This window comes from Globicephala melas, chromosome 12 (genome assembly GCF_963455315.2).
Source record: "Globicephala melas chromosome 12, mGloMel1.2, whole genome shotgun sequence".
Lineage (NCBI taxonomy): Eukaryota > Metazoa > Chordata > Mammalia > Artiodactyla > Delphinidae > Globicephala > Globicephala melas.
Window position 1 is genome coordinate 28,962,475 of NC_083325.1, and position 15,271 is coordinate 28,977,745.

The window sequence follows — 15,271 nt, forward strand, 5'->3', positions numbered from 1 at the left end:
ATAACACGGAGGTGATAAATCTACCTCCATACTAGGAGATCTCAACTTTCTCAATTGTATCGGCAAGGATATAAAAAATATGAATAATACAAATGATTAGCTTTACCTAATGGGCATTTATGAAATTCTGAATACAAAAATTAGAAAGTACACATTTTTCTCAAGCACATCAGAAATATTTACAGTTTCAAATAATAGATATAACTCAGAACATTATCTCTGACCACAGCATACTTAATTTTGAAGTGAGTAATCAAAAGATAAATAAGAAACCTTACATATCTGAAAACTTGAAAAATATACTGCTAATCAGCCCATGGATCAAGAAAAAAATCATAATAGAAACGTACAAATACCTAAATCTTAAAGATTGTGAAAACACTAAATATCAGACCTTGTGGAACTTAAAAAAAGTATAGCTTTAAATATGTATATAAGAAAATAAGACAGCCTCAAAGTTAATGAGCTATGTGTCTACCTTAAGAAGGTAGAGAAAAAAATAGAATAAAACAAAAGGAAGGAGAAACAGATAAACATAAGAATAAAAAATCAAGAAATAAGAAAAAAAATGCAGTAAAGAATATCAACAAAACCAAAAGTTGGATCTTTGAATGACTCATAAGATAGACAAATCTCTATTAAGACTAACCGAAAAAAAAAAGAAAAGACACATATAAACACATACTATGAATGGAAAGGGAGGAATAAATTCACACAGAGATTTAAAGATAAGAGGATACTATCAGCAACTATATGCCAACAATTTTGAATATGTAGACAAAATAGGCAAATTCCTAGAAAATTACAACTGAAAGTGCTGCTTAAAAAGAATTAAAACAAAGCATCAGTCCCAGATGGTTTTACAGATGAGTTCTACAACACTTTCAAAGAACTCATCATTCCATTTTATACAACTTTCATGTAGCAGAAAAAGAAGGAATGTAACTTTTTCTATGAGGACTGTACTACCCTAATGCCAGAGCCAAACAAAGACATATTGAGGAAGGAAGAAAAAAGGGAAGGAAACAAAGAAGGAAGGAAGGAAAGAAGGAAGAAAAAAAGGTAGGGAGGGAGAAATGGAGGAAAGACTATAGGCCCATTTCACTCAAGGGTATAGATGCAAATATCCTAACAAAATATTTTCAAATAGAGTCCAAAAGAATCCAACAGTGTTTAAAAAAGATTAACACACCACGACTAAGATGAATTTATTCTAAATGAGCAAAGATGGTTTAATATTTTAAAACTCATAAACATTAACAGATTAAAAGAAAAAACTGCATAGTCATTCTAAAAGTTGTAAAAGAAGTTATTTGACAAAACTCATTCATGATTAAAGCACTTATTAACTCAGGATTAGAATGGAAATTTATAAACGTTGTAAAGAGTACTTATGAAAAGTCCCCCAAATGGGGAAATGATTTCATTTATAATCAGGAAAAAGATGCCAACAATATCACCACCATTCCTCATTTTATTGGATGACCTAGTCAGTTCAATAAAGCAAGAAATAGAAATTAGAGGTATAAGGATTGGAAAAGAGAAATTAAAACCATCATTATTTGTAGATGATCATGTAGTTACATAAAAACACCAGAGAAGTCTACAGATATATAATTAACAGAATAGATTCTAGCAAGATGAGTGAGCATAACAAGAATAAACACAAATCAGTTACATTTTTACATAGCAGCAGCAAACTAGAAAACACAGTTAAAGACATCATTTAAAATATCATCAGAGAATGTCAATTATCTAACAAATGGTGTATAAGACTTCTACAGGGAAAATTATAACACTTTACTAAGAGAATTTTAAAAGGTATAAATATATGGAGAGATACATTCAAGGGTAAGAAAACAATAGAGTGAAGCTGTCAATTCTCCCTAAATTAATTTACAGATGTAAGGCAATTCCAATCAAAATTCTAACATGTGTGGAACTTGAGTACAAGAAAGAGGTGGCATATCACATAAGCAAAGAAGTGAACATAGCTGGAAAATAGTGGTTATCCATGTGGAAGAAGATGAAATTGTAATCCTGCTTTTCACCATGTACAGATATCAACTCTAAGTGAATTGAAGACTTACGCTTTAATATCCAAAATTTAAGACTCCTAGTAGAAAAATATTTTTAAACAAGATACAAAAATGTCAACTCTAAGGGAAAGATTGATAGATTTGTCTATATTAAAATTAAGAACTTGGTGCTGGAACAAATAGATATCCTTCACAAAAATTAACTCAAAATGGATCACAGACCTAAATGTATAATGCAAAACCATAAAACTCCTAGAAGATAAAACAGGAGAAAACCTACATGATGTTGGGTATGGTGATGACTTTTAGATATAATGACAAAGAAATAATTGATAGGATGGACTTCATTAAAATTAAAAACTTTTGCTTTACGAAAGACAGTGTCAAGAGAATGAGAAGATAGACCACAGACTGAGAGACAATATTTGTAAAAGACACATCTGATAAAGAACTATTATCCAAAATATATAAAAAACTCTTGAAACTCAATAATAAGAAAAGAAACAACCTGATTAAAAAACGGGCCAAAGACCTTAACAGACACCTCACCAAAGAAGATATACACATGGCAAATAATCATATGAAAATATGCTCCACATCATATGTCTTTGAGGAGATGCAAATTAAAATAGTAATGAGATACCACTACACACCTATTAGAATGGCCAGTACCACTGGCAATACCAAATATTGGTGAGGATGTAGAGCAGCAGGAACTCTCATTCCTTGCTGGTGGGAATGCAAAGTGGTACAGCCACTTTGGAAGACAGTTTGGTAGTTTCTTACAAAACTAAACATACTCTTATTGAACGTTCCAGCAATCATGTTCCTTGGTACAAATGAGTTGAAAACTTATGTCTACACAAAAATCTGCACATGAATGTTTATGATAGCTTTATTAATAATAATGCAAAACTTTGAAGCAACCAAGATGTCTTTCAGTAGGTGAATGGATAAACTGTGATACATTCAGACAATGGAATATTATTCAGCACTAAAAAGAAATGAGCCATCAGCCCATGAAAAGACATGGAGGAAATTTAAATGCATATTACTAAGTGAAAAAAGCCAATCTGAAAAGACTATAGACATATGGTTCCAACTCTATGATATTCTGGCAAAGGCAAAACTATTGACACAGTAAAAAGACCAGTGGTTGCTAGAGGCTGGGGGTGGGGGAGGAGGGATGAACAGGCAGAACACAGAGGATTTTTAGGGCAGTGAAAATAGCCTGTATGATACCATAATGGTAGATACACACTATTATGTTTGTCAAAGCCCATAGAATGTGCAATAGCAAGAGTAAACACTAGTGTATACTGTGGATTTTGGATGATTATGATATGCCAGTGTAGGTTCATCGATTGTAACAAATGGACCACTCTGGTAGGGAATGCTAATAATGGGGAGGTTATGCATTTGTGGGGGGATGGGGTATATGGGAAATCCCTGTACCTTCCCCTCAATTTCACTGTAAACCAAAAACTGCTGATAAAAAAAGTCTTAGAAAAAGAGAGAGAGAAATTAAAACACTATGGCAAAATTTTTAAGAATTAAGAATTTTAGCCATCTAAAGGACTTTTAGGGACTTCCTCGGCGGTCCAGTGGTTAAGACTTTGCCTTTCACTGCAGGGGGTGTGGGTTCGATCCCTGGTTGGGGAGGTAAGATCCCACATGCCTCATGGCCAAAAAACCCAAACATAAACAACAAAAGCAATATTGTAACAAATTCAATAAAGAGTTTAAAAATGGTCCACATCAAAAAAATCTTAAAAAAAAAGACTTTTAAAAGAAAGTAGAAAGTCAATCTAGAAACTGAGAGAAGATCTTTGCAATATCTACACATGATAATGAATTTGTATCAAGAATATATAAAGAACTCTTACAAAATAGTAAGAAAAGCACATATAACCCAACAGAAAATTGTCCAGAGATATGAGGAGGCATTTCACAGAAGAGGAAACACATATTACCAACAAATAGATGAGGAGATGTTCAACATCACTAGTGATAATGAAATTAGTGATTATTAGTGATAAGAAAATGCCAATTAGCACTACAATGAGACAGAATTTAATACCCATCTAATTGGCAAAAATGAAAAAGTCTGACAATATCAAAAGTTGGAGTGGATATGATTCCAGATGATCTCTTTCTTATACATTGCCAGTAGGAATTTAAATTGACATAAACATGGTAGAACACAATTTGGGATGACCACCTAAAGTTTATCATCTCTTTTATGCCAGCAATTCTACTCCTAGGTATATACCCAAAAGAAATTTGCACATGTACAACAAGAAGCAGCCACAAGAATGTTCATAGCAGCAATGTTCAAAATAGCAAAAATCTGGCAATTAAAGTGCCCATCAATGGAAGAGTGAATGATTAAACTGAGATATTTGCATGATAAAGAAGTACATGGCAGACAAGACAAATGAACTAACATGATACACAACCATATGGATGAATCTTAGTACTATAATATTAAGTGAAAATGTAAGCCCTAAAAGATTACACTTTTTTTAACTAAAATAAAAATATGTACAATTTTAATGAATATATATGCAATAAAATTATACAAAAAGAAAAGTTTAAAAAATGATGAATCCAAGATTATGAATGATGATTAACTAAAGTTGGGACAGGAAGGGGAATAAGATAGAGGGAGACCATGTAGCTAGATACAGGTTATTCTCAAGTTCCAAGCTTTTGTTTTGGATGTTGGGTTCACAGATGCTTATTTAATAATTAGAACTAACTAACCAACTAAGTAACTAATTTACTACCCCTTTCAATTATTTATTGTTACACAACAAGCCACTCCAAGGTTAATGGCTTAACAGAACATTTGTTATTATCATACCTCATGATTCTCTGTGTCGAGAATTTAGACAGAGCACAGAGGGGCTTGTCTTTGTTCCACAATGGCTGGGTCCGTTGGGACGAGTCCAACAGTAGGGGGCTGGAACAATGAAGGACTGGCCAGGCATTTCTCTCTTTATCTCCATGGGGCTAGGGTTTCTCACAGCATGGCAACCCCAAGGTAGCTGGACTTCTTACATGGTGGCTGAGGACTCTAGAGTGACTAGGTGGAAGTTGCAAGCCTTCTTGTGATGTTGCCTCAGAAATCAAGAGAAAGGGAGGAATAGACTCCATCTCCCTTCACCTCTGGAGAGGCAGGAAGAATGAAGAAGAGAGGAGTTGATGGCAACCATCTTTACATAAAAGCCAATGGGAAGACTCTATCATAAATAGATCTATTCTCCCCAAAATAACCTATTAATTTGATATGAGTCTCATCAAAACTCAAAGTTCTAAAATTTACAAAGATTCAGCGTGAAAAATGTTCTAAAGTTTATGCAAAGATTCAATAAGAAAGAACAGTCAAGAACATTATAAAAAAGAGGAGTAATAAGAAGATACTTTTCCTAGAAGGTATAAAATATATTCTTGGGGAGATGGAAGTGGGGAGGAGCAATATAGGGATAGGGGATTAAGAGGTACAAACTATTCTGTATAAAATAAGCTACAAGGATATATTGTACAACAAAGGGAATATAGCCAATATTTTATAATAACTAAAAATGGAGTATAACCTTTAAAAATTGTGAATCACTGCATTGTACCCCTGTAACCTATATAATATTATACATCAACTCTACTTCAGTTAAAAGAAAGTAAAGCATAAAAGTGGAAGTAAATAGAAAGTCCAAACCCAGACAGGTGTTTATAGGGGTTTAGTATAAGGTAGAAATGAGATTTACTTCAGTAAGGAAAGGACAGGCTATCTGATAAATGGTACCTGCATAATTGGCTTCTTTTATTAAGAAAAAATTATGGTTGGATTCTCTTCCTTATTCCTTACTTTAAAATAAATTTCATATTGAATACACATTTAAATGAAAAAATTAAAAGAGAATATAGAATATATGGTAGTTCTATTTTTAGTTTTTTAAGGAACCTCCATAGTGTTCTCCATAGTGGCTATATCAACTTACATTCCCACCAACCTAAGTGTCCAACGACAGATGAATGGATAAAGAAGATGTGGCACATATATACAATGGAATATTACTCAACCATGAAAGGAAACTAAATTGAGTTATTTGTAGTGAGGTGGATGGACCTAGAGTCTGTCATACAGAGTGAAGGAAGTCAGAAAGAGAAAAACAAATACCGTATGCTAACACATATATGTGGAATCTAAAAAAAAAAAAACTGGTTCTGATGAACCAAGGGGCAGGACAGGAATAAAGAGATAGGCATAGAGAATGGACTTGAGGACACAGGGAGGGGTAAGGGTAAGCTGGGACGAAGTGAGAGAGTAGCATTGACATATATACATCATCAAATGTAAAATAGGTAGTTAGTGGGAGGCAGCCTCAAAGCACCTAGGCGGGTGGGATAGGGAGGGTAGGATGGAGACTCAAGAGGGAGGGGATATGGGAATATATGTATACATATAGCTGATACACTTTGTTATACAGCAAAAACTAGCACAACATTGGTTTACAATTATATGCCAATAAAGATGTTAAAAAAACGAGAATATAGAATATTATTTTTACTGTTTCAGAATGGGGAAGACTTTCTACTCTTGACGGCAAGAGCAATAAAGTTAAGATACCAATAGATTTGACTACATAGAAAGTACAAATTCATGTTGTAAAAATTATTATTCTGAAACAATGAAAAAATAAAGATATCAAAGTGGAATTTTTTGCAAAAGTACATTGAGTTAATATTCTCTATGTAAAGAACTCTTAAAAATCAGTAAGAACATGAATAGCCTAATTGTAAAAGATGGCAAATTACAAAAGCAATTTACAAACGAGCCAATACATATAAGAAAAAAGATGATATTCTTTAAAAAATGCAAAATGAGATATTTTCTCCCCCTATTAGATTGGCAAAGATTAAAAGGAGTAAAACTGCATAATGCTTATCAGAGTATAAAGAAAGAGTCACTTTCATACCCCACTGGTTTGAGTATAAATTAGACTTTCCTGGAGGGCATTTTGACCATCTCTACCAAAAGCCTTAAAATGCAAGCAAGCCCTCTGGCAAAGTAATTTCGTTTCTGGGAAGGAATTTATTCTAAGCAGATAATTGGAGAGCTTCAAGTTAAACATGGCGGATTGAAAAAAATTGGATTTAACCCTGCCCCTCTCCTGAAACCCCACCAGACTGATACAAAGTTAAAAGAGAAGTGTAAAGTAACAAGGAGATGACAGTGGGATAGAGTTGTCAACATAACTTTGGAAGATGAAAATGGATGAATGAGCAGAGAATGGCAAATTGAACACATGCGTTTAATTTTGCTCTCTTCCAAAAATCCCACTAAAGCTACAGTAAAGAGATTGTTTAAAAAGGCTTGAACCCACAATGGTGTGGGGAGAATGGGAGAGGAGAAAGGAGGAACACAATTTTGTACGATAGAAAGTTGGTGGATGAGTCATAATTTACTTGGTGAACCTGAGAAAGCTGAGAACTCACCTGGTTTATACCACAGAATCTTCAAAGGACAGAAGAATTGGAGGCCCCAGTTCCTCTGGAAGGAAGTGGGGGAAAGGATGTGCGTGACTAACATAGGGAAGATTGTTTGAAAGCTACTTAAGATCCCTATGCCCCCTATTCAACTCTGTGTCACTGAGTTCCTGCCTCTCCCCTACCCTAGCTGGTGACTGGAGGTTTATTGTCCCTGGAGAAGGCTGTTTGCATTCCTTTTTAAAAAAATTAATTCGTTTGTTTATTTGTTTATTTTTGGCTCCGTTGGGTTCTTCATTGCTGTGCACGGGCTTTCTCTAGTTGTGGCAAGGGGGGGCTACTTTTCATTGCAGTGCACGGGCTTCTCATTGCAGTGGCTTCTCTTGTTGCAGAGCACAGCCTCTAGGTGTGCAGGCTTCAGTAGTTGTGGTACACAGGCTCAGTAGTTGTGGCACATGGGCTTAGTTGCTCCACGGCATGTGAGATCTTCCTGGACCAGGGATTGAACCCATGTCCCCTGCAGTGGCAGGCAGATTCTTAACCACTGCACCACCAGGGCAGTCCCTGTTTGCATTCCTTGACCTGTGGCCATGTCATGCCAGTCTCTGCCTACATGGTCACATTGCCTCCTCCTCTTCTGTGTCAGTCTTTCTCTGCATAAGGACACTTATGTTGGCATTTGGGACCCACTTGAATAACCCAAGGTTATAACCTCACCTCAAAATCCTTGAGTTAATCTCACCTGCAAAGACGCTTTTTCCAAATCAGGTAACATTTATAGGTTCCAGAAATTAGGATGTGAATATCTTTTAGGGGACCATTTTTCAGCCTGCCAAATATGTTAAATTAAATTTATTGATTTTCAAATGTTAAACCAGCTTTCCATTTCTGGGATAAACCGTACTTTGTTTATACTGTATTACCCTTTCTGAAAATACATTGTTAGATTCAACTTACTAAAAATTTTAATAGATGTTTTCTAGGTCAAATGTCATGAATATCATGAAGGACATTTGTCTAAAACTTTTTGTACTCCCTGTTAGGTTTAGATACCATGGTTGTGATGTCAGTTTTTACTTCATGCATTTTGAATAACTAGTTTTTGGTTTCACTGATTTTTCTTTATTGTTTTTCTACTTCCCTTTTTAAAATTGATTTCTGTTCTTTATTATCTCCTTCCCTTTTTTTACTTGGGTTTAATTTGCTTTCTGTTTGTTTGTTTCTTTTAGTTTCTTAAACTTAAACCATTAGTTTGCAACCATTTCCCACTTTGCCCCCCCTTCATATATTAGCATTTAATGCTACAAATTCTCGTAAAGCACTGCTTTACTTGTAACCTATTTATTTTGACTGACTGTATTTTCACTTTTATTTAATTCAGAATATGCTTTTATTTTGTTTGTGAATTCTTTGAAGCATAGGTTATTTAGAACTGTTATTTAATATCCAAATATTTGGAAATTTCTCAGTATTTTTCTGTTACTGATTTATAGTTTAATTCTGTGTGGTAAGAGAACTTTATCTGCATGATTTCAATTCTCTTAAATTTATTGAGACTGCTTTATGGTCCAGAATATAGTCTATTTTGGTAAAGGTTCCACATGTCCTTGAAAAGAATTTGTATTTTTCTATAGTTAGATGGTGTGATCTATAAATTTCAGTTAAATCAGATTAGTTGACTTAAGTTGTCTTCCATATTCTTACTAATTTTCTACTTGTTCAATTACTGAATGAGGACTGCTGAAAAATTATAATTATTTCTTCTTTCAGTTATATGCTTTTACTTCATCTATTTTGAATCTCTATTATTAGATGCATACACATTTAAGATTGTTTTGTTCTTTTGATGAATTTATTCTTTTATTTTGTCTTTTGCCCTGGTAATATTCCTGTTATGAAGTCTACTGTATATGATATTAAGAGAGCTACTCTAGCATTCTTAGGAATAGTGTTTGCAAGATACATCTTTTTCATTATTTTACTTTTAATCTATCTGTGTCTTTGTGTTTAAAGTGGGTTTCTTGAAGAGAATATATTGTTGGGTCTTGCTTTGAAAGAAAAATCAAATCTGACAGTCTCTGCCTTTTAACTTGTATGCACAGACCATTTATATTTAGTGTACATTTAAATATTTTTCAGCTTAAATCTACCAACTTCCTCCTTGTTTTCTTTTAATTCCAATGCTATTTGTTCCTTTTTTCCTCTTTCCTTCCTTCTCTGGATTAAATTTAAACTTTTTAATTTTATCTCCGCTTGGCTTATTACTCTACCTCTTTGTTTTATTTTTTAGTTATTGCTCTATGGTTTACTATAAACATCTTTAACTTATATTATAATTACATTATAGTCTAATTAAAATAATATATTACATCACATATAGTTCTAGGAAACTTAAAATAGTATATTTTCATTTCCCTCTCTATCCTTTATATTAATTTTCCTTATACATATTTGTAAACTGCATAATAGATCGTTATTATTTTTACTTTAAATAGTCTATCATCTTCTAAAGAGATTCAAATGTGACTTTTAACATTTCTAGTGCTCTTTATTCTTTCTGTGGGCCCATTTTTCTGTCTGGTTTCATTTTCCTTCTGCCATATGATCTTCCTTTAACTTTTCTTATAGTGCAGGTGTGATGGCAATAAATTCTCTCAGCTTTTGCCTGAAAACTTCTTTATTTTCTTTTCAGTTTTGAAAATATTATTTTCTTCCTTTTTTTGGCCATGTCACATGGCTTGCAGGATCTTAATTCCTTCGCCAGGGATTGAACCTGGGCCCCAGCAGTGAAAGTGCAGAGTCCTAATCACTGGACCACCAGGGAATTCCCAAAAAATATTTTTTTGAGTAAAAATTCTAGGTTGACAGATTTTTCTTTTGTTCAGGACTTTAATTATATCTCACCTTTGTTTTCTGTCTTGCCTAGCTTCTAATAAGAAGTCAGTAAGCTGGTAAAATCATAGAGCCCATTTTGTTTGTTTCCCTTCTCTCAGTTATTAAAGTCCTGGGCAACTTATTCCAATGTCTAAAAACCATTATTATATTTTTTTTCTTGTTTTCTGATTGTGTAAAGAGAGAGTAAATCTTGTCACTGTTACTAAATGTTGGCTAGAAGCTGAACTCTACTGTTATGATCATTTTTAAGTTTCTATTATGATTTCTTTTTGAATCATTATTTAGAACTGTGTTTCTACAATAATCATAGTTTTGTTATTGAGTTCTCATTGAATTGCATTGTGATGAGAGATTGTGGTTTGAAGTTATAGCAATTTTTTGAAATGTGTTAAAGCTTGCTTTATGTCCTGGTGTGTAGTTAAGTTTGTAAATTATTCTTGTGTGCTTAAGAAGTATGTGTATTTTCTTTCTTTCTTTCTTTTTTCTTTCCCAATTAAACATTTATATGAAGGAGATTAATTCTCCTCCCCCTCAGAGAACCTGTTTGTAGCTGGGGCTGCTGGTGACCAGTGGGGGAAGTAGTGTCTCCAGGGAGGGGCAGGAGCAGGGGTGGGGTAGGGTGAGGGCTTGCAGTGGAGTGACTCCCCTCTGTGCCTGGGCCACAGCCAGCACCTGGTCAGCACCCCCTTTCCACACCAAGTCCCACAAAGGGGCCGCTGCTGACTGGTCATGACACCTACAGGGTCCCTGTTTTCAGGGCTCTTGTGTTGGCTGCCAAGTCCGTGTCTTGAGTGATTTATCTGCAAGATCAGTCATGTGCACCTCACTGAGGTTTATTTGACAGAGGGGGTGCATGAGGGTCTGGCAGAAGAGGGCGAGCAGGCTGCCCCTTGGGCCCAGGCTGGTTATGCCCTGGAGCTGTCCCTGCAGACTCCAGGGGACAGTGGCAGGGTCTCCTCCTTGGAGGGTTTTGGGTGTTGATGTGGAGGTATGGTAACTGGTGGTCCTCAGTGCTCTGCTCTGTAAACCTGTCCACACTACATTCCTCCTCCCCCCAGCCCTGCCCAGCCCCTGCTCAGAACTCCCACTCTGAAAATCCTTGAATAAGTTGAGACCCTTGTACAAAGGCTGGGGCGGGCAGATGTGTGTGTGTGTGTGTGTGTGTGTGTGTGTGTGTGTGTTTACTCACAAATGCCATCTGAACGGCTCTCTGCATGTGGCTCCAGGAGCAGACCCCAGACTCCACACAGCGGTGGCATCCTGCAACTCCCTGCCTTTTATAAACCTCAGGGGTGGGGACCCTCCTGTCTGCCCTTCTGCAGGTCTGGCTTTCTGAAATGGTGATGCACATGACCCCCAGCAATGCACCCCACCCCCCCGTCAGCCTGGTAGGTGGGAACTGCAGCCCTTCCAAACACGTTGCTCTGATGCCCAGAGCAAACTGGGGCTCCCTGTTGGCTGCCTGTGGGCAGTCGTTCCCCATGTGGGCCGGTCCACATGATTCTCTCACACTCACCTTCACATCCACGCCTGCGATCCATCTGGAGCCAGCTTTTTATAAAGACCAGCCTTCTCTCCCCAGGGATGAGCCATGTCCCCAGCATGTGTCCCCTGGTCGTTGGTCACTGGTCCCCTTTGGAGCCCACGAGTCCCCAGGCCTGTTCAGGGTGACCTTGCTACTTCATTGGCAGAGCTGGCCTGTCACTTATGTTATCGTAGCGACCACAGCTTTGGGGTTATCTCCATTCTGGGGGAGCAAGCGCTTTCTCTTTGCTCTTTTTCACTTCACATCCCCATTCCTGGGCCTTTATTCCTCCACGGGCCAATTTAGGAGGAGTTTCCTAAAAAAAAGCCTGCTGGAATTTAGATTTGCATAACATTGACCTAGACACTAACTTGGAGACTTTTGTCAGCTGTGCTGTCCTGACTGCAGCACTTTCTCCATTCTGTTGCTCATCTGCATCCTTCTGTGGAGTCTCAAGAAGGTCATGAGCATGTCTGCTCTTTGGTACTTAATTACTGGCTTCAGCTGCTGTTGTGAGCAGTGTCTTACTTTCTGCTTATTATTGCTGGTGTGGAGTCTTATGATTTCTGTAGGTTTATCTTGTGACCCATTAGTTCCAGTGGTTCTTGTGTTTATTTGGTTACACTTTCTATGAAGACAGTCACATTATTCACAACTGATGAGGGTCTTATCTTTTCCTGTCCAATCCTCACACCTCTGACTTCATTTTTTTGTCTTGCACATTTCCTGGGACTTTCAAGATTATGTTCAACAGAGTAGTGGCAAGTGACATTCTTGATTTACTCCTGATCTTGAAGAGATTGTGTCTTAGATTTCTCTTTTTTTTTCATTCTTTTTATCACATCTTTATTGGAGTATAATTGCTTCACAAAGTTGTGTCAATTTCTGCCATACCTCAAAATGAATCAGCTATATGTATACATATATCCCCATATCCCCTCTCTTGAGGTTCCATCCCACCCTCCCTATCTCATCCCTCTAGGTCCTCACAAAGCATTGAGTTGATCTCCCTGTGCTATGCAGCAGCTTCCCACTAGCTATCCGTTTTACATTTGATAGTGTATATATGTCAATGCCACTTTCTCACTTCATCCCAGCTTCCTCTTTCCCCCCACATCCCGTGTCCTCAAGTCTGTTCTCTACATCTGCATCTTTATTCCTGCCTTGCCACTAGGTTCATCAGTACCACTTTTTTAGTTTCCATATATATGCATTAGCATACGGTATTTTTCTCTTTCTGACTTACTTCATTCTGCATGACAGACTCTAGGTCCATCCACCTCACTACAAATAATTCAATTTCATTTCCTTTTATGGCTGAGTAATATTCCCTTCTATATATGTGCCACATCTTCTTTATCCATTCATCTGTTGATGGACATTTAGGTTGCTTCCATGTCCTGGCTATTGTAAATAGTGCTGCAATGAAAATGTTGGTACCTGAATTTTTTGAATTACGGTTTTCTCAGGGTATATGCCCAGGAGTGGGATTGCTGGGTCATATGGTAGTTCTATTTTTAGCTTTTTAAGGAACCTCCATACTGTTCTCCATAGTGTTTGTATCAATTCACATTCCCACCAACAGTTCAGGAGGGTTCCCTTTTCTCCACACCCTCTCCAGCATTTCTTTTTTCTAGATTTTTTGATGATGGCCATTCTGACCAGTGTTAGATGATACCTCATTGTGGTTTTTTATTTATTTATTTATTTATTTATTTATTTATTTATTTATTTATTTATTTATTTGCGGTACTCGGGGCTCTCACTGTTGTGGCCTCTCCTGTTGCGGAACCCAGGCTCCGGACATGCAGGCTCAGCGGCCATGGCTCACGGGCGCAGCCGCTCCACGGCATGTGGGATCTTCCCGGACCGGGGCACAAACCCGTGTCCCCTGCATCGGCAGGCGGACTCTCAACCACTGCGTCACCAGGGAAGCCCCCTCATTGTGGTTTTGATTTGCATTTCTTTAATGATTAGTGATGTTAAGCATCTTTTCATGTGCTTCTTGGTCATCTGTATGTCTTCTATGGAGAAATGTCTATTTAGGTCTTCTGCCCATTTTTGGATTGGGTTATTTGCTTTTGTGATATTGAGCTGCATGAGCTGCTTGTATATTTTGGAGATTAATCCTTTGTCCATTGCTTCATTTGCAAATATTTTCTCCCATTCTGAGGGTTGTCTTTTCATCTTGTTTACAGTTTCATTTGCTGTGCAAAAGCTTTGAAGTTTCATTAGGTCCCATTTGTTTATTTTTATTTCCATTACTCTAAGAGGTGGGTCATAGAAGATCTTGCTGTGCTTTATGTCATAGAGTGTTCTGTCCATGTTTTCCTCTAAGAGTTTTATAGTGTCTGGCCTTACATTTAGGTCTTTAATCCATTTGGAGTTTATTTTTCTGTATGGAGTGAGAGAGTGTTCTAATTTCATTCTTTCACATGTAGGTGTCCAGTTTTTCCAGCACCACTTATTGAAGAGGCTGTCTTTTCTCCATTGTATATTCTTGTCTCCTTTGTCATAGATTAGGTGACCATATGTGTGTGAGTTTATCTCTGGGCTTTCTATCCTGTTCCATTGATCTATATTTCTGTTTTTGTGCCAATACCATACTGTCTTGATTACTGTAGCTTTGTAGTATAGTCTGAAGTCAGGGAGCCTGATTCCTCCAGCTCCGTTTTTCTTTCTCAGGATTGCTTTGGCAATTCAAAGTCTTTTGTGTTTCCATAAAAATTGTAAAATTTTTTGTTCTAATTCTGTGAAGAATGCCATTGGTAATTTTGTGTGTGTGTGTGTGTGTTACGTGGGCCTCTCACTGTTGTGGCCTCTCCCGTTGCAGAGCACAGGCTCCAGACATGCAGGCTCAGTGGCCATGGCTCATGGGCCCAGTCGCTCCACAGCACGTGGGATCTTCCTGGACTGGGACACGAACCCGTGTCCCCTGCATCGGCAGGCAGACTCTCAACATCTGTGCCACCAAGGAAGCCCTGCCATTGGTAATTTGATAGGGCTTGCATTGAACCTGTAGATTGCTTTGGGTAGTACTGTCATTTTCACAATGTTGATTCCTCCTATCCAGTAGCATGGTATATCTCTCCATCTTTTTATGTCATCTTTGATTTCTTTCAACAGTGTTTTATAATTTCCTGAGTACAGGTTTTTTGCTTCCTTAGGTAGGTTTATTCCTAGGTATATTATTGTTTTTGTTGCGATGATAAATGGGATTGTTTCCTTAATTTCTCTTTCTGATCTTCTGTTGTTAGCATATAGGAATGCAAGAGATTTCTGTGCATTAATTATGTATCCTGCAACATTACCAAATTCATTG